Here is a 21,215-nt window from a genome sequence, read left to right as displayed (position 1 = left end):
ATCCAATCTGAAATAGAGAAAGACAAAACATTCATATGAAAAACAGCCTCAGGACTTAAAAGACAATATCAAATGATCTAATAAACATATCATTGGAGTTCCATAATAAGAGGGAAAAAAAGAATGAAGCAGTAAAATTACCTGAAAAAAATAGATTTCTCAAACTTGGGAAAAGAGGTATATTTACAGGTTCATGTTCAGTGAAACTCAAGCAGAACAAATATGAAAAAAACTACACCTAGGCACATCATAGGCAAACTGCTGAAAACCAAAAATAAAGAGGAAATTTTAAAAGCAATCAGAAAAAACAAAACAAAACAGTGCTTACATACAGAGAATACCTTGAATAACTGCTGACTTCTCTTCAGAAATGACAGAAGTCAGAAAACAATATGTAAAATTAGTCTGTGAAAAAAACTAATCAAGAATTCTGAGTAGATGAACAACCACTTGAGCTATCCATGACTCAAGTGATGTTTGAGTAAGTACCCCGTGTTAGGCGCGGAATGTATTGGGAGTGGGCTATATCAGCCAGGAAGGCTGAGTCATTATGCCTGAAGCCACTTTGTATATCGAAGCCTATTGTAGTAATCTAGTCCAGAAGTGATGGTGTTTTGGACCAGGGTGATAGTGTAAATGTGATTAGAAATGACAGAATTTGGGATGTATTTCGATTGTGTCATTGATCTCTGCAGTCATTTCTTTGCATCGGCTCTCAATCTCCTTTTTATAAATCATTCTTGAACATGATTGCTTGAAAGATTTGTAACTATTCTTGGTAAAACGAGAGGTGAAAAATAATGGAAGTAAAAGAGTCAAAGCGTGGGATGAAGGTCCATTTCGGGTCAAATAATAGTTGGAACTGGGGTAAGTGAAACTTTGAAAATAGACATATATTGTAGAAATTATCCCATAATTCGAACACAAACATTTTTCCATTCTCTCGAAAGCATTTCAGAGGAAGAAGAAATTGAATGAAATGAGTGATGAGATATAGAGTACAAAGGGAAAGAGAAGATGTGAAGAAACCTGGGGTTTTCAGGCTTGGAGACAGTGGTTCTATTTAAGAAACATATAATGACTCAGGTGCAGAGAATAAATATAGGATGGGCCTTAATAAGCCATATTAGCCTGATGTCAAGCGATGTTTGAGTAAGCACCCCGTGTTAGGCGAGGAATGTATTGGGAGTGTGCTATATAAGCCAGGAAGGCTGAGTCATTATACTTGAAGTCATTTGTATATTAAAAGCAGCCAGTGTGTAGAATTGCTCTAGTCCTATAAGGCAGTGCTCAGAAGGGAATATTTGCAGTTCAAAGTTCTCATGAGGCTCTCACTCATTCAGGTAAAATCATCTAAACTGTGAATCTGCTGTGAAGATTTTGAAAGCTGGAAACTTGCCCCCTACTTAACCTGGAAAATATGACCGATCTCTGCCCTGTATCCAGACCTTGATAACTTCCTTCTATATTTTTGTATCTTTTAGATTTGCAAATGATTTAATTTACCCAAGCATCTGATGTCCCCATCCATCAGCACCTCCTCGTGACATTTGTCAATACCGTAAATACTACCATTGTGTAGACAATGGGATTCATGCAAGAACCCATGCCCATTATAGCTAAGTCTCCATGAGGAAACAGGACAATGAAGGGGAGACACATGATACCGTGAGATAGCTAAAGCCCATGGATTAGTCTGTTCTTGCCCTGCTATAAAGAAATACTTAAGCCTGGGTAATTTTTAGATGAAAGACGTTTAATTGGCTCACGATCCACAGGCTGTACACGAAGCATGGCTGAGAGAGCTTCAGAAAACTTTCAGTCATGGTGGAAGACAAAGGGGACAAAAATCCAAACCATCACTTTGAGAGGCATAATGGGAAGCAGGCCTTACCAATGGGGCATGAAAACAATACCTTTAGCTTCCAAGGATCTGGTCCAGTCAAATAGTATTGGAATAATATTGACAAAAAACTAACAACATCCAATAGCTAGGATATTGTTTCCTGCAGGGAGCCAAAACAGAATTGATGAAACTTATGGATTCTGGGACTTATTCACAGTGTCCCCCTAACTGGGGACAGAGTAAACTTGTGCATATCAGGTGTAGTTGTAAAAGAAAAAATCATGCAGCCAATATAAGCATTGAAAAGATGAATCCTGTTGTGAGGAATATGGCACTTTCTCTTATATCTGAATGCATTATGGGTAAGGATATTCTAAGTCAATGGGAAGACCAGCCATTACCTTGTACCAAGATCAATAGGGTATAGAAAACCCTTGGCCAAGTGCAGTGGCTTAGGCCTGTAATTCCAGCACTTTGGGAGGCCGAGGCAGGCAGATCATTTGAGGCTAGGAGTTCAAGACCAGCCTGGCCAACATGGAGAAACCCTGTCTTTACTAAAAATACAAAAATTAGCCAGGTATGGTGATGCGTGTCTGTAATCCCAGCTATTTGGGAGGATAAGGCAGGAGAATCTCTTGAACCCAGGGGGGAGAGGTTGCAGGGAGCCAAGATCGTGCCACTGCACTCCAGCCTGGGTGACAGAGTGAGACTGAATCTCAAAGAATTAAAAAAAGAGAAGACCCACCTTCTTTACAATTTTTAATTTAATTTTTATTGAAGTATGTTTTGCACACAAAAAACCACATTGTCTCAAGTGCAGAGCTAGTTGACTTTTCACACACTGAAATATTACGAGCACCGCCAAAGCCTTCCTCATACCCCCATCCCAGGGGGATATTGCCATCTTGACTTAAACACTATGAATTACTTTTGCCTGTTTTTGAAAATTACATAAATAAAACAAAGCAGTATGTACATATTTCATATCTGGCATCTTTCACTAAACACTTTCTGTTTTGAAATTCATCTGTATAGTTATTCATTTCATTGTTGTGGTATATTTCATCATGTGATGTATCACCATTAATCTATCCTCTACTACTCATGAGCATTTTGGTCATTTCCAGTTTGGGGTTATTTTAAATAGGGCTGCTATAAACATTCTAATACCTGCCCATAGCTGAATAGATATAGATGCATTTTTGAGAGGTAATCTCTAGGGGTAGAATTGCTGGATCATAGAATAGACAGATGTTCAGCTTACTCGCCAAAAAACGTTGTAAGACAGTTGGATCAATTTATACTTTCACCAGCAGTTTTTCAGAGTTATAGCTGTAATACATTTATGCTAATACTTGACATTTTATCATTTTAGCTATTCTTCTATGTAGTGGAATTGTACTTTGTGTTTGATTTTAATTTGCCTTATGACTGGTGAAGTTAACCAAGTTTCCTTATGCCTACAAACCGATTGGATATTAGTTTTTGTGAAGGTTCTTCAGATCTTTTCCTATTCTCTTGGTGGGTTGATTATCGATATTCTGGTTACTTAGTAAAGTCAAGTAACCTTCTATCACTGATGAAGTAGGTGACTCAGAACCAGTTAGAAAGCTCTTATCTCCCTCACCTAAATCAAAAACATTGAAATGACAGGAACAGAAGGCATTTTACGGATAATTCGGATGTTATTCAGAAAAATGGATGGGTGAGTGGACTTCCAGGGGATTCGAAATCAGATGCATGAGAAAGTCAGTCATGGTGGAGTTGTCTTCAGGCCTGTCTAAGACAGCATCCAGGGTGGGAGGAAGACCTCAGTAAAAACAAAATAAAACAAAAACAAAACCTCTAAGAGTCACAGATACGGAGGACATAGGAAAGAGCAAGTGGTCAACTGGAATCGAAGTTGGTTTGACCACACCCAGGGAACTGGTAACACATCCTTAGTGACTGCAGAGACCCCATCCCCACCCCTCCACACACACAAAATAGAAGAGAAAGAGAAAGTCTGAAGCACTTAGGAGGCCAAGGGTCAGCTCAGGTCGAGCATTGTCGCTCTCATCTCTTCTCCCGAAGTTTCAACTCGCGGGAGCTCAGAAACATAGCAACAGTCAGTCCAAAGGAAATGTTTGTTTTTGTAGCGAGGAATAGAAATTCACCTGTGTGGAAGTCTGTAGCTTCCACACAGCCTTTCCTAACCCACAGACTAAACACCTCCATAGAAATATAAAACATAACTTTTAATTTCTATAAATAAATAAATACACATGTAGAGCTCTTTGATAGGCTTTTTGGCTGATATTAAGGGACATACTTGCAATGTATTTGAAAAGATAAACTTACAGCTATATAAATAGTCATACCATAGAACCAGTCACACAGGTGCAGAAGATTAGGACAGGAAAGGAGTTCTACAGGAGAAGGTGGTGGCAGAACAGAGGACTGAATTACCAAGGAACGGATTCACAGAGTAAGGAGGAGGTACGTCTTCAAGGGTGGGTAGAAGTTGAGTCATGGAAAAAATGGGAGAGGCAGACTATACGGAGGCAATAGGCAACTCTCTGGCATCAAATTGCTGTTGCAAGAGAAGTGGGAGGTAAAGAAGGTAGGATGAGAAAGGGAGGTTCAGGTTGGCAGACGTTAAACACACTTTCAGGGGGTTGGGATCACGAGTACCGGGAAGAATTGAGAGAGCAGAAGAGAAAGGGAAAAAATAAACAGGAACATGGAGAAATAATTGAAAGACTTGTTCACAGATTAGAGAAAGTCTTCCTTCATTACCTCAGGGTATAAGAAGGGAACTCAGAGGTGGAGTTGGCCTCTTTATCCTGTACTGACACTATTACCTACATTAACATCATTGCTCAACAGTTTTCATGCTTCTGATGTGAATAATATCTCCCAAATACAGATGCTTCCTTGATAAATCATGCTTTTCTCCCTCCCCACCTTAGTGATCAAGAAGGCATGGTTTCCACACTTTATATCAATCTACCAGCTCTCAGGAGAGCACCCAGCTATTATTTGTGGGTCAAGATTTCTCCCCTAAACTATCCAAATCCTCCATTTTTGATGCCATGATAGACAGCTGTTTCAGGGAATATGTTTGTAAATATATTAACATGTTATAAAAATTCGTTCTCTCAAGATACAGAACAATGTTGGCCAAAGACAGAGAAAACTACAACTTTGCTAGAAGGACATTCCATTTAAATAATATAACAATCATTAATTTCCATAGCAACAGCTCTTCAACCAGTTCTGGCAAGTTCTCTCAATCTCATACATTTCTCATTCTTTTGTAAAAAGTTCCCTTTTGAATAACAATGTATGACATTTATATAAGGCTTTATAGTTTACCAAGTGTTCTATATCTTACTTCAGCAAATTTACTCAGAATTTGTGATAACAGGCAATATATTATGCTTTGTGGATGGAAATTTTTTCTAATCAACTAGTAACTGAGACGGCAAATGATATAACTAACTTAATTGAAAAATAATTGTGTCTTAAGCATTTAGGAACATTTATCTAAATATAAGAAACTGATTTAAAAATTAAAGGTAATTCTTTCCTAAAGCAGCTCTGCAGATTTTTGCATATGAACACTTTGTTGTTTTAGGCCCAATAACAGCCTCTATCTAATTAGAACAATTTCCTTGACATTTTAATATTCTTCATTTTTATTAATAACATAGTCATTGTATTTGCTCAAAAAGCTTGTGAACTATCACCATTTGACTATATTTGACTGATTATTCATTAGGAATTTTTCTCATACCTTGGAAAAACTGCCCCCTTTTACCCATAACCGCTGTACTCACCACACAGGCTAGAAGGGGACCACAGTAGAGTCGAGGCCCCAAAGAGGCCTGGTGCTGGGGAAATGCTCTGCAACTTGAGGGACATGGCACAGAGCCTCAGGCAGGCCACAGTGGGGCTTGGCCTTCTCCAATACCTTGAATCAAGATGAAGAAAAGTTCTCCAAGTAACAGTTGAAATATGCCTATGTCAAGGAGTTCAGCCTTGGCAAAGTCCCAACAATAGGTCACTGAAAGGGAGGGGCAAAGAGTGTGGTAGACCAGATGCTGAGCATGGTTCTGCCTGAGGGGAGCTAATACGACCCCTTCTTGGGGAGAAGAGTCTGGGGCACCCTCTGAGATTCTGCATGTATCTCCCCAAGACTTTATCAATGTTCAGGTGGAGCCCATGATGAATCCCTTTCTGGGTATACCCATGATTCTTCTCTGAGGGAACAAGCGCAAAAGGCAAAAGGACTGTAGCTCCTGCCATATAGGGTATGTGGTTGCTCTCCAGGAAGGAGCGATCACGGCATGAGAAAAAGCCCAGGCTGAGAAATTGTTCCTTTCCAGGAAGTGGTTTCCTCAATGAGGCAGACAAACTGCCCATAGAAGAATGAAAATTTGTTTAAAGTCTACAAAGTTAAACTTTTCCTTTTTTTTTTTTTATTATACTTTAAGTTCTGGGGTACATGTGCAGAATGTGCAGGTTTGTTACATAGGTATACACGTGCTGTGGTGGTTTGCTGGAAAGTTAAACTTTTCTAAACAGCCCAGCCAGAACAGAGTAAAACAAGTTTCTAAGTTTAAAAATACTAAAGAATCTAGTCCAAACAATAATCACTCTTAACAAGATATATACATGAGTGGGAACTTCTTTTTCCTACTTCCTGGATTTTCTGGCGTACCTATGACACCAAATGATTCACTGTATGATACTATCTTAATCTGAAAACTATTCTAGTTTGTGTTGGCAGCACAGAAAAAAGCATGCGCTAAAATTTAAATGCTTGAGGGTGACAGGAAGAAAGGAAGATTTATTTTGACTTACAGAGTATCTGAATGGTGCTTGGTCAGAGTGAAACCCAGCGTTTTGTCTGTAAGCAACAAAAGACGTGTTTTTGAAAGACACATTTGTTACTCTTCACGGGGAGACAAACACAAGACAAAATTCCCCTTAGCTATCTGGAATTGCCTAGCTATTCACCCAGACCATTTCCTAAATTTAGTCTCCTAAAGTGAGACACACAAAACCACCAGTCTGAGCTGTATCCTTTGCCCACCAACTAACTGTTGGTTTCTGTTACTGGAAGAGACAAAGATCATTGTATTAACAAGAGAGTAAAGTCTGGAATTTGCCCTAAAGTCATCTTCATTACCCAGTAAAGTTGAAAAGACTACTACATGCCAGTAATAGCCAAAATGCTTATCTCTCAAAAATAAATAGAAAGAATTACCAAATATAACTGAGCAAATTTCTTTGGAATATTGCTGAAAGTATAACTGAATTTCAACTTCCTCACGAGGCCAGGAGATGGCCAATATGGTGAAACCTTGTCTCTACAAAAATGCAAAGAATTAGCTGGGCGTGGTGGCACGTGCCTGTAGTCCCAGCTACTCAGGAGGCTGAGGCAGGAAAATCACTTGAATCTGGGAAGCAGAGGTTGCAGTGAGCTGAGATCACGCCACTGTACTCCAGCCTGCTGACAAAGAGAAACTCTATCTCAAAAAGAAAAAAAAAAAATTTCAACTTCCTAGAGGGAAAAGAAAACAAATCCGCTCAGTGGTTGCTCCTTTAGAAAGACAAACCACAGTAAAGTAGTTTAGCTGGGTGCAGTGGCTTACGCCTGTAATCTCAGCACTTTGGGAGGCTGAGGTGGGTGGATCTCTTGAGGCTAGGAGTTTGACACCAGCCTGGCCAACATGGCAAAACACGGGCTATACTAAAAATACAAAACTTATCTGGGTGCAGTGAACATCTGTAATTCCTATTACTTGGGAGAATCAGACACAATAATCCCTTGAACCTGGGAGGCAGAGGTTACAGTGAGCTGAGATCACACCACTGCACTCCAGCCTGGGTAACATAGCAAAACTCTGTCTCAAAAAAAAAAAAAAAAAAGTAATTTAAATGATTAACCAGAAGATTTATAACCTGACTTTAATTTTTGAGCATGAGATATACCAGAACTTTACATAAATTATCATAATTGATCTCAAACAGCCCTGTGACATGGCCCTTATCTTTCTCATTGCATAGATGAGGAGACAGGATCAGACAGATTACGTAAACTGCCCTAAATTTCTCATATATTTTAGTAACAAAACCAAATTCTGCCCAAGAATGATTCCAAAATCCAAAATTTTTCATTATTCCAAAATAATTTTCACTCATTGGCCGAAATGATTACCTGTGAGGTTACTGACTGAGCCACTTGGGAATAAATGAACACAGTTGGGTTTTACCCAAAGATATGCTCACCCTCCAGTTGCTGCTGGTGCTGCAGTTAATGAGTTATACCTGTGACATTCTGTGGCACATGCCTTGGCATAATAGGAGCCATGTAATCCTGATGCACCTAGGACATTATGCCCCACCCCCAAGAAACAACCAATGTTGTACTGGTATTGGGGTACAAGAGCCCTGATCCCTTGCCTCAAGTCTGTACGACCCTGTAATGCAATTTATACTCAAGCCGCTGTTGATTTGGTGCAGGCTACGCGTTCCCTGTGAACATGTTCTTGCTCAGTTCTTTCCCCTCCCTATCTGGCTGTTTCATTTCTTTACATTTTTGTTTTTTCCTGAAGGGCATGTTCTTAAAAATTAGCATGTACCTGGAACTAGGAAGCAGACGCTAAGAATGGGATTCTTGAATTGTATCACCCATTGAGGCAAATGGCAATCAAGACCCCATCACTTGTAAAAGGTGGAGTGTTGATAGCCCCCTGTTTGCGGTAGCAGAGCAGCTATGCACATTTTCTTTTTTTTTTTTAATTTTACTGCATTTTAGATTTTGGGGTACATGTGAAGAACATGCAAGATTGTTGCATAGGTACACACATGGCAGTGTGATTTGCTGCCTTCCTCCCCATCACCTATATCTGGCATTTCTCCCCATGCTATCTCTCCCCAACTCCCCACCCCCCACTGACCCTCCCCTATTTCCCCCCAACAGACCCAGGTGTGTAGTGCTCCCCTCCCTGTGTCCCTGTGTTCTTACTGTTCAACACCTACCTATGAGTGAGAACATGCAGTGTTTGATCGTCTGCTCTTGTGTCAGCTTGCTGAGAATGATGCTTTCCAGGTTCATCCATGTCCCTACAAAGGACACAAACTCATCGTTTTTGATGGCTGCATAATATTCCATGGTGTATATGCTATGCACATTTTCACCTGGTGAGCTGTCATGGAACACAGTTGGAAGGAGAGGCACTGGCTTGTGCCACGTCTCTGGCATTTGAAAGGTAGAGTGGAAATAGCAATAACAGGGATTGTAAAATTGGGTGACTGAGTAACACCTCCTAGCTGAAAATGAAGGCACAAGGCAATCAATCACAATGCAAATAAAAGGGTGAAAGCCAGAAGGCCAGCCTGTTAGTATTGAAAGAAACTCTTATCTTAGGAAGTTGAGGGTTAATTATGCTAAGGACCAGGCTCAGGATCTAACCTTAAAAGAACAGCAGGACTTCAACAAAGGATAAATTCTTAGCCCTTCCCAGTCTCCTACTAAAACTCAGGGGCCTTATGTACATTATTATTTACTATATTCACCATACTGTGCAATATATTTCAAATAACCTTATTCCTACTGTCTATTCGATGGATAATTGGCCCATTTTCCCTTGTTATAAGATAGTGTCTCTTCTCCATGCTTATATGCTATGCAGAGGATCAAATTAAGCAGATGCCATATAAGGCCATAATTGCCTTCCTCAAGATCTGTCCCCCACCTCACCACCAGTCATCAGGTCAATAGATGGTGCAAATCTCAGTGTGAACTGACTGAGAAAGTGCTGGGACTGCTGAAAGAGGAGAGAAATTAAACCCAGAAGCCATTGATCTAGATAGCATGTGTTGCCAGGAGCTGGGAGATTATCCCTGGGCATGATCCTGAGGAACTGGGAGAGTATGCCTGGGAATGGATCCTAAAGCCAAATAAAGCGGAGTTTATCGGCATGGGGACAATCTCCCATAGCACAGCATTTAACAGCTTGCCAAGTGCCATGGAGTCAGTTCTAATATGATGCTTAAGAAAAATGATGGTCATCAACATTAAATGAGACAGAGATGCCAGAACTGCCATGGCAAAGTAAGTTGGAAGAAATCACAGGGTCAGAGCAGTAGACACGTTAGAAGTATCTATTTTATCAGGCCATAGACCCCCCAGCTATTTTCTTCATGAGAACCCTGAGGATGTACTATTTAACAAGCCAACATGGAATGCACCTGTGACAGGAACCAACCTCACTGCAAAACTCAGCAGTGGCTGGCCCTCTGTAGGCTGCGTCTTATGGTAGGATGGGCTATTACCAAATTTGGCTGCCCAATAGCAATGGGGATAACATATTCCAGAGCAGCAGGGCTTATAGCACTTACTTGATCTTCAGCAGCAAGGTGGGTGAAAAATCCTGTTTTGGACAGCAGAGTCAGGACTGACATGATATAAGATATGTGCCTAGGATGCAAAACCTAAGGAGGCACTTGTTCTCAGGGTTGTGCAAGTGCTGACTCTGCACTTGTATGACACTGTGAGTGAGTGCCTCCTTAAGAGTGAGGCATTTAGGGACAAGGTAGGACTGTAGCCTGGGAGGGTGAGGTTGTCCTGACCTACAGGAGCCTTTGAAGAAGTCAAAAGAATGTGGTGTTCCTAAAGGCAAGGGCCAGCCAACCCAGAGATTGCTTAATGTAAAAAGAGATCAGGAATGAACAATCCGAAGACTGAGGCTGGCCACTCCAATAGAAAGGTATGATCTCTTGCCTTTTACCTTGCTGATTGACTTTTTCATTTTTTTACAATTTCCTCAGCAGTAAATGAGAACAGGTCCATATGAGGAAGCACTGTGCAACCACGCAGTAGGTATAATAGCAGTAATTCTATAGTCTTTCTGCAATGGGACCTTCAGTAATGATTTAAGTAATTAGTCATGGTGCTTTTTAGAAATTTGTTGGATTTGAGCTACCTGTGGTACCTGGGAACAGAAAGTATGATAGTTAAAGTAGGAGCTACAGGGGCCAGACAATGTCCATCATGTCTATCTCACAGTGATCCACTGTGTCTGTGACACACCTGGTGGTCATTTCCATGGTTCCCAAATGTATAGCAGTTTGTAGGACACTCACATTAGTTCCCTGACTTTTAGAATAAAAGCCATTAAGGTAGGAAACCCCATGCAGAAAATCTGCAAATAATATCACTTCATGATGAAACACAGAATGTTTAAGATTAGGAACAGCAAGGATGTCTACCCTCATCATTCTTATTCAGCAATATATTTATTAGAATATATAGCCTGTGCAATAAAGCAAGAAAATAAACAAAAGCATACAGTTTGGAAAAGTAGAAATGAAACTTTATTTGCAAACAACATGATCATTTATGTAGTACATCCCAAAGAATTTATGAGGCAGAGGTACCAGAACTGCCATGGCAAATTAAGTCAGAAGAAATCACAGGGTCAGAGAAGTAGACATGTTAGAACTATCTATTTATAAAACTTATGAGAGAATTTAATAAGGCCACAGATACATGATTGATATACAAAAGTCAATTATATTTCTATACACTTGCAATGAACAATTGGAACTTGAAATTTAAAAAGCACTTCCATCTTAAGGGCAATATGCTGGGTGAAATAAAATTTCAAAAGGTCACATGCTGTATGATTCCATTTGTAGAACGTTGTCAAAAGGACAAAATGACAGAGAGGGAGAACAGATTACTAATTGCTGGAGTTAGGAATGGTGGGCCAGGGGAGAGGGGACAGTGTGATTTTAAAGTAGTAGCCAAGGGGGAGTCTTTGTGGTGATGAGATAATTCTGCACTTTGATTGCTGTGGTGGTTACATGACTCTACGCATGTGATAAAATGGCGTAGAACCATATGCACATGTTAAACCAATGTCAATTCCCTAGTTTTGATATCATATTATAGTTTCATAAGATATAACCAAAGAGTGGAAACTGGGTGAAGGTTACATGGTATTTCTCTATATTATCTTGATATGTATATGGGATTTCTCTTTATATTATTTTTATAACTTTCTGTGAATTCATAATTATTTTTTAAAAAGTTTTTAAAAGGACATATATTAAAGCTTTATGTGGTGCACAGCAGATGAAAACTCCAAAACATTCATGAAAAAAATCAGAGAAAATAGAGTAATATGCCATGTTTATGGATTGATATACAACATTATTAAGATGTCACTTGTCTCCAAATTGATCTACAGAGTCAAAGCATTCTAATCCAAATCCCAGTAGACATTTTTATGGAAATTGACAAGCTATTTCTGAAATGTACATGGATATGCCAAGGACCTAGAATAACCAAAACATTTCACACACACACAAGAAGTTGAAGAACTCATTCTGATTTAAAGATTTATGATAAAGCTGCAGTGATCAAGATATTTTGAAATTGGCAAAGGAATGGACATACAGGCCAATGGAAAAAATAGACTAGAGAAATGCACCAGTGCATAAAAGTTTACTTGGTTAGAGACAAAATGCAATAGTATTTGGTAATTCCATAGAGAAAGGGTAGTCTTTTCAACAAATGATGTCAGAACACTTGGCTGTCCATATGAAGGAAAAAAGAATTTTTTTTTTTTTTTTTTTGAGACAGAGTCTTACTCTGTCACCAGGCTGCAGTGCAGAGGCACGATCTTGGCTCATCGCAACCTCCGCATCCCGGGTTCAAATGCTTCTCCTGCCTCAGTGTCCCAAGTAGCTAGGACTACAGGCACGCACCACCACACCCAGCTGATTTTGTATTTTTAGTAGAGACAGGTTTCATCATGTTGGCCAGGATGGTCTTGATCTCTTGACTTTGTGATCTGCCCACCTCGGCCTCCAAAAGGAGGCTAGGATAACAGACATGAGCCACCGCACCTGGCCGAAAAAAGACTCTTGACCCTATTTTTCACCACATACAAAAATTAATTCAAAATGGATCATAGACATAAATGTAAAACTAGACAATTTGGGGACCTCTAGTTTAAGAGAGATACTAATCATTCATTGCTCTGTGTATTCCAGGGTTTATCTTTGTTATAAACTTAGATCTCCAGTATACACATGGCTAGATCTCAATAGCTGAACATTTTGAGAAAATATAAATTCTGACTGATATTTTACTGTATTATCTCAGTTTTTATAGAGGATTGATATATTTAGCTTTTGAAGAACTTATCAACTGAAGTTGAAGGCATTATGTGTTATGTTATTCACTGTCCCTTGTAAAAATAGCTTATGCAATACATTTCCTTTCTATTTTCATAACAAGTATTTCTCCTGTAAGTAGAACTGATATGTTTATTTTTGCCAAACAATGTAAATACTTGATACATTATATTTTCTATTTTAGTTTGACTGAAAATAAACTCAATTACAATTACTGTATAAATTTAAACTTAGGGAAATTTGTATCTCTTAACATGACTTTGATTTTCCATTTTTATTTTAGCACATTTAAGTTATACATATTGTTACAAACTAATATATTTTAAGCTTTTTGAAATTATTTTAATGTATTTTAAGCTTCTACTGGGTACTGAGGAAAACACAAAAATAGAAAAATAAAATTAGGAAATTTTTTTCAATATAAATATGCATTATTGGTTATATATTAATATTTACAATGAGGGACAGTTTATCATATATTTAAACTTAAAAATATCAGTGTCTAGAAAATTGATAATTTGGTAAAAGTCATGTGAACCCAGGACTGGTAGCTATTCACAGGGCTATTTCTGGATTGGAAACCCCTATTATTTTTCTGAACCTTAATTTCCCACATTACAAAATGGCAGCTCAACCCATAGTTTCCATTCACATATAATTTTCCATCTGAAAGTCTCCAGTTAAGCAGCTTCCTTTTTCCTAGGCTCTTTCTTTAAGCCTAGAGAGAGAATGAATTACATATTTATAGTTTGTTTCTCTATAGTCATAGAAGAATGTTTAGCAGCAGAAATTTTGTAATTGACCTTCTTCTGGACTGTATTAATACCAAGTGAGTATTTCATATAATTTCACATACTGTTTGCTCATGATATAATTATTGAGCACATCCTGCATACACACCTCTGAGGCAAATACGAAGATTGATTAAACTAGTCACAATAGAAGGAAAAACGTCACCTAAAACCAGTTGATGAACACAATGATAGAAATAGGAAAAATCATTTCAAGAAAGAATGTAAATGCTTTCAACTTCGACATTGCAAAAGTATTGTTGCAGTAGAAACAGGGTGATAGATGGAGGGAGAAGCAGAGTTCCACAAGAAAATAGAAGCAGTAATCTTTGTTGCATGGTAGAAATTCAAGTTAATAAATAAGCAGACAGGAGACTGGAGAGTCATTCTCTAGAGAAACTGGACGGCAACAGAAGAGATACGAGTAAACACTGATATTTGGGGATTCCTCTGAATTTGTTAGGGCATAGGCTAAGCTGCTGTAACAAACACACTCCAAGCACAGTGGCTAACCAGGCAGAAGTTTATCTCTCTTTCATATGACAGTCCAGAAATGGAAATGCATTCAGAACAGTCACCAGCTCTGACCTAGTTTGACAAGGTCATCCAGGGGCCAGGTGCTTTCCTCTTCGTTACTCTAGCATGCCAGGGCACAGTCCTCAGCATGGCAGAGGCTGACTCACCATCACTCTTGTCAACACTCCAGCCCACAACAGAGGGAAAGAAGAAGTGGAAAACAAGTGTCTTCGTTTCTAAGAAAGCGACTAGGAAGTTGTACACATTGGGAAGTTACTCCAAGGGATCATCTAACAGAGCAGCAGGTGCCCTGCTGATATTTAAAGGGGTGAGGGTAGTTGTATTACTTAAACAAGTAGGAGAAATGGATACTGAGAAACAATCAGCAGTTTCTGCTACAACTGCCAATGAGAACAAAATAGTTCACTGCCCAATCTCACGATGTACGTAGAACTTAAATAATCAGTGATATGGGTCTCACTCTTTAAAATGAATATATAATCTAGAACCATCATCAACAGAAGTTTGCAGAGAGCAGAATATAATTTTCAAAGAAGCTATTATTAATATCCTCTGAGAAATATAAGTAGGCACTGTAATCATAAAAAACAGAATACGTTTTTAAATGGAGTATTTTTGAAAATGGTTAAAATATAAAATCAAGGAATGATCCTCAAAGAATGTGGGGAAGGGATGAGACAGAGATGATGTATAGGAAAAAGAGAGACAATTTAAGGAAATTTCTAGATTGATAAAAAGGATCAATATCTGGCCAGTAAGATTTCTCTAAAAATAAAAGAGAAATGTAAAGAAGAGAAAAAACTATACCAACAACATTTCTCAGAATAAAATATAAATTTTCTTACAGAAAAAACAAGGATAAAAGCATCCTACATGATCAAGAATTAAAATGGTTTCTGGCTTTTCTACTATATTATTGGAAACTATAATAGAAAAAAAAGATATTCTTTAAAAGTTCTAAAAGAAAATGGTTTTTAACCCAATTTTCTACACTCAGCCAAATTATCAATCAAATGTGAGAATAAAGACAGTTTCAAATATGCAGGAGCTCAACATTTTACTTCCTGTGCACCATTTCTTAGATGGTTCCCAGAGGATGTGTTTCAGTACAAGGAAGGAGTAAGTCAAGAAAGAGGAGAACTTGAATTCAAGAAGAAAAGACAGGGCAAGCAGGTGAGCCTACAGACTTGGGAGCATCCATTGTATATTTCAGTGTGTAGCAGACCCTGTTAATGTCTCATTATCATCATTAGGGCCCTGCCACTTCAGCATACGCTGGACAACTTCCAACTTCCCTAAATCTGCTACATTTAGACCAGGCCCTTACCAGAGCCATTAACAACTACTCTGCCTTCTTATAGAGAAGGCCAGAAATACTAAGATATTAACACCTACCAGAAGCAGACCTCAGATTCTGAGTCATGAAAGCTATTATATCAATCAATTTTACAATTGTATTAGGGGCAATGAAAAACACAATGCTCCAGAGATCTGGCAAAGAGAAGTGAAATATATGAGTAGGAGGAAAGTCGAAGACTAAAACAACGTGTCAACAGATACGACCACACAGAAAAGGCATCTGTAGAAGAAGCCATCTGTTCCCTGCCTTTGTGCCCTTGGCTTACTCTGGAGGTTGCTGTAGACAACCCATTAGGACCCACTGGCTACCCATGTCTCTCTGCCTAACCATGACCCCTGTCCTTGGAGCCTGCTCAACCAACCAACAGTGTGAATTCCTTGTGTCTGGAAGCCATCGCTGCTAGAACAAGACTTCGCCAGTGAGGGAAGAGAATAGGTAGAGAAATACCCATATCTTCATCCTGAGGAGAACAACTCAGAGTTGAGTGTTCCACCAGCTCTCAGCATGCTGGAGCCCCTCTTAGTAGTACAAGAACCTCCCCAACAATGTTCCCTCTTTAGCTTTCCTTCCTTTCCCATCTTACTGCCCACTCAGTGCTTTCTGGGACCCCCTTCCAAGGAAACCAGTTGCCCACAAATCTTTGTCTCAGGAGAACCAAAATAAATAACAGTAACAAAAGAAATTTCTAGCAGATGGACCAGGCAATAGCTTTTAAGACCATAAATAGATACCTTCAGTGTTAAGTGGCTTCCCTAACAGTTCAAGTCCCTCTGTTATAGCTAAGGTGCAATATAAGCCTGCCATATGCCATTGCCTCCATGGAATGTGTTTGGAGAAATTAAGTCAAAGAAGCCAGTGTTCCACATAGAGTCCTATGTACAGAGAGAGAAGAGACAGCCAGAGGAGCTGAGATAAGAACGAAAAAGAGACTTCACAGGAAGCAAGAATCAGAAAATGTGATGACTCGAAGGAATAGCCACCAGAGTAGCCAGAGATACGAATATTGTTACAGGGTTTCTCCTCATGTGTGGGACAGTTGCTCAAGCCATTTTAATATTAAGGAAAACTGGTTAAATCAGATAGAAGCCTTGCGAATATTATACTGCACATGTTACACATTTTATATGTATATAAATGTATAGTATGTATACCACTTATCTTTTATATATATATATACATGTATAGTATGAATACTGTGTATCCTATGACATTGTATACATCCTACATAGTTTATGTATATACTACATGTAGCATATATACTGTGATACTACAGGTATAATATATTCATAATCAAGGCACTTTATATATATTATATCATCCAATGATCACAATACTCCTAACAGATACTCCTTATCGTCTTCCCCACCTTTTAAAGAAAACATCTCCATGGAGAAGAACCTTGCTCCATGTTAAGCAGGTACTGAGTGACAGAAATAGTTTGGAACTGAGGCCTATTTTGCTCAAAAGTTCACATCCTCTATGGCTTCAGTCTATACTGCCTACTATTTAACAGCTGAGTTATTACTCTGCTTATTAATAATTGTTTTCTGTTTTGACAGTAGATAGCATGTCTCAAGTATCTTTGTGTCTTTTTGACATGATATGTTCAAAATAAATGTTCACCTATGTACAAATCTAAGGCTCACAAATGAAATTTCCTAAGCCTCAGATCAAATGCATTATTAGGAAAAACCTTTTTATGAATTAGTCCAACAAACATTTATATGAATTCACCCCCATAAAACCGTTCAGGAGACATTAAGGCATATCCTTGCCTACTGTAAGGAAAATAAGTCATAACCATATGAATAGCAAAAAACCATAATACCAGTCACCTTCTGGTAATATCCAAAGACAAAGGAAGCAACAAGAAGGGTGTAAGAAAGAAGGAACGAGAGAGAACCAACACGGAAAAGGATAATATAACGTTTCTTGAAGGAGATTGAAAATATTACATATTTTGAAGTTTAAATTAAAATCTGCTTAAATGGGTGAGATGTGGGTAGGCATTTCATGTTTAGGCAAAGGCTTAGAGGCAGCATAAAGTTTTTATTGAAGGAAGAAAAAGAGGCAAACTTAGAAACCAGATTGTTAAAGATTTGGGCATAAGTTATACTGCAGGTAAAGTAGGATTTTGAGGGAATGGAAGAAGAGGGGATAAATGCAGAGAAACTCGGAGGCACCATGACAACTCTCTGTGACCTGTTAGACGTAGTCTACCTTCACTGCCTCAGAAACGAAGAGAAGACTTGAAAAGTCAAGATAATGATGTGTAGGGGAAACAGTAAGAGGGCTGGAGTGAAGTAGGGCTTTGGAAAAATCACAAATTTAGCCATTTCAATTTCCAGAAGAGAAGAATAACCAAGGATAAAGGAATTCATTTACCTAACCTTAGAGTTTCCCTTAAAATATCCATTATTTTGATGTTTAAAAAAAAAAGACCTCTTCCAAAGGAAAATACTTTTAAATTCTCCTTAGAAAAAAACTCAGAAGTCACCTTGTGATATTAAGAGAGTTAAAGGATGGACATCATGGGCTCATTCTGGGTCACTGGAAATTACTCTTGACGTAAAAGACTACACTTGGGTACAGTGTACACTGCTCAGGTGATGGGTGCACCAAAATCTCAGAAATCACCACTAAAGAACTTACTCATGCAACCAACCACTAAAACCTATTGAAATTAAAAAAAAAAAAAAAAGAAATTAACCTTGACAAATTATCTCAATGCTTTCATCAGGATGACAGAATGGCATTGTGGGACTCCACATTCTTTCTGATCAGCATAAAATCTTTCTGTCTTCTGAACTGGGAAAATCTCTGACAGCACATGAATATGAAACATGGACACCATAGAAATTTACATAACTGTTGGTGAAATATTTTCTTCTCTGTTGAGTGATTTTGAAATTCTATGCAAATGCGCTACTTTAGGTGTTCTGATAGATGGCATAAGGGATGTGTGTACAAAATTTTAAAATATTCTTAGGAAGGTTTTCTTTTAAAAAAGAAACCATATCAGAAGAAGAAAAATTACCTTTTATTAGCATTTTTTAAATTTATAAATTTAAACAGTTACATCTGCATTTATAATCAGCACTACACTAGTGGGATCTACGGGTTCTCAGAGACTCTTTCAGTGCTCTTGGTAAAGTATAATTATTCCCTAAACTACAATACAATACATTACACCCTATATAATGTTTTCAGTTTACACAATGCTTTATAATTTTACTTTAGTAAATGCACTCATTATTTGTAACAACAAGAAATTTTTCTTTCTAAATGACAAAAATCTTCTACTGAATTATTAATGCAATAGAAAGAAATCAGTCCTTTAGAAGATCTAATTTTTAATTATTTAGCAGTATCCATTCACACATAATACATTAATATAAAAATTAAAAGTCTTTTATTAGATCAGCTCCTCAAGAATTTACATATTTTGCATTCCAAGCAATTAAATATTATATCAAAAAAACTAAAACTATTTAAATATATTTCTTTTAAAATACATATATATATTTTATTACCTTTTAGGTTTTTGGGTACACGTGAAGAACACGCAAGATAGTTGCATAGGTACATACATGGCAATGTGGTTTGCTGCATTCCCCCCCATCACCTATATCTGGCATTTCTCCCCATGCCATCCCTCCCCAACTCCCCACCTCCCGCTGTCCCTTCCCTAGTTTTCCCCTGACAGACCCCAGCGTGTGATGCTTCCCTCCCTGTGTCCATGTGTTCTCATTATTCAACACCTGCCTAGGAGTGAGAACATGCGGTTTTTGATTTTCTGTTCTTCTGTCAGTTTGCTGAGAATGTTGGTTTCCAGGTTCATCAATGTCCCTACAAAGGACACGAGCTCATCGTTTTCAATGGCTGCATAATATTCCATGGTGTATATGTGCCACATTTTCCCTGTCCAGTCTATCATCAATGGGCATTTGGGTTGGTTCCAAGTCTTTGCTATTGCAAACAGTGCTGAAATGAACATGCATGTGCATATGTCCTTATAATAGAAAGCTTTATAATCATTTGGATATATACCCAGTAATGGGATTGCTGGGTCAAATGGAATTTCTGTTTCTAGATCCTTGAGAAATCGCCACACTGTCTTCCACAATGGTTGAACTAATTTACACTCCCACTAACAGTGTAAAAGTGTTCCCATTTCTCCACATCCTCTCCGGCATTTGTTGTCTCCAGATTTTTTAATGATCACAATTCTAACTGGCGTGAGATGGTATCTCAATGTAGTTTTGATTTGCATTTCTCTATGACCAGTAATGATGAGTATTTTTTCATATGTTTGTTGGCCTCATATATGTCTTCTTTTTTAAAGTGTCTGTTCATATCCTTTGCCCACTTTTGAATGGGCTTGTTTTTCTCTTATAAATCTGTTTAATTCTTTGTGGATTCTGGATATCAGCCCTTTGTCAGATGGGTAGGTTGCAAAAATTTTTTCCCATTCTGTTGGTTGTCAAATCACTCTAATCATTGTTCCTTTTGCTGTGCAGAAGCTCTGGAGTTTAATTAGGTCCCATTTGTCTATTTAAATATATTTCTTAATAATGTACTTCAGCCAGGCACAGTGGCTCACTCCTGTAATCCCAGCACTTTGGGAGGCCGAGGTAGGCAGATCACGAGGTCAGGAGTTCAAGACCAGCCTGACCAACATGATGAAACCCCATCTCTACTAAAAATACAAAAACTAGCCAGGCATAGTGGTGGGTGCCTGCAGTCCCAGCTACTCAGGAGGCGGCAGCAGGAGAATCGCTTGAACTTGGGAGGCAGAGGTTGTGGTGAGCTGAGATCACACCACTGCACTTCAGCCTGGGCAACAGAGTGAGACTCCATCTCAAAAAAAAAAAAATCTACTTCATTGTATTTCTCCAAAATTATACTGAATTATTGCCATTTGATCATACTGCATTAATTTTTAACCAGGAATTCTTCTCCATATCTTGATTTCAACTATCGCCTCTTGTTCTTTTCTTCCCCATAACCTCAGTACTCACCACACAGGACAGGTGGACACCACAGAAGAGAGGGGGCTCTGGGGAGGCAGTGCTAGGAAGATTCCCTGCATCTTATGAGGCATTGTGCAGAATCTCAGACACAGTACTGGGCTCAACATTCTCAGACACCCTAAATCAGATGAAAGTTGTTGCTCCAAATCACTAGTAAATTGATGCCTGAACCAAGAAACTAAGTTTTGGGAAGGCCACCACTTTGAGTCACTGAAGGACACAATGTGATACTATTTTACACGCAACAGAATTTCCCCAAAACCAAAAACAAAAAACATTAACAATAGCAAGTGTTCCATGTTCTGCAGGAGTGTGGTGGAAAACTGAACAAACACACACGCACACCTTATGAGCCAGCAATTTCATCCTCTGTTATATGCAGAAAATAAATGTCAATATTCAGCAAAAAAAATTTACAAAAATATTCGTAGCAGCACTATTCATGGTAG

The sequence above is a fragment of the Sapajus apella genome, unplaced genomic scaffold (genome assembly GCF_009761245.1).
Source record: "Sapajus apella isolate SASKATOON/1434 unplaced genomic scaffold, GSC_monkey_1.0 scaffold22, whole genome shotgun sequence".
Classification (NCBI taxonomy): Eukaryota; Metazoa; Chordata; class Mammalia; order Primates; family Cebidae; genus Sapajus; species Sapajus apella.
Note: the sequence above shows the minus strand (reverse complement) of the source record.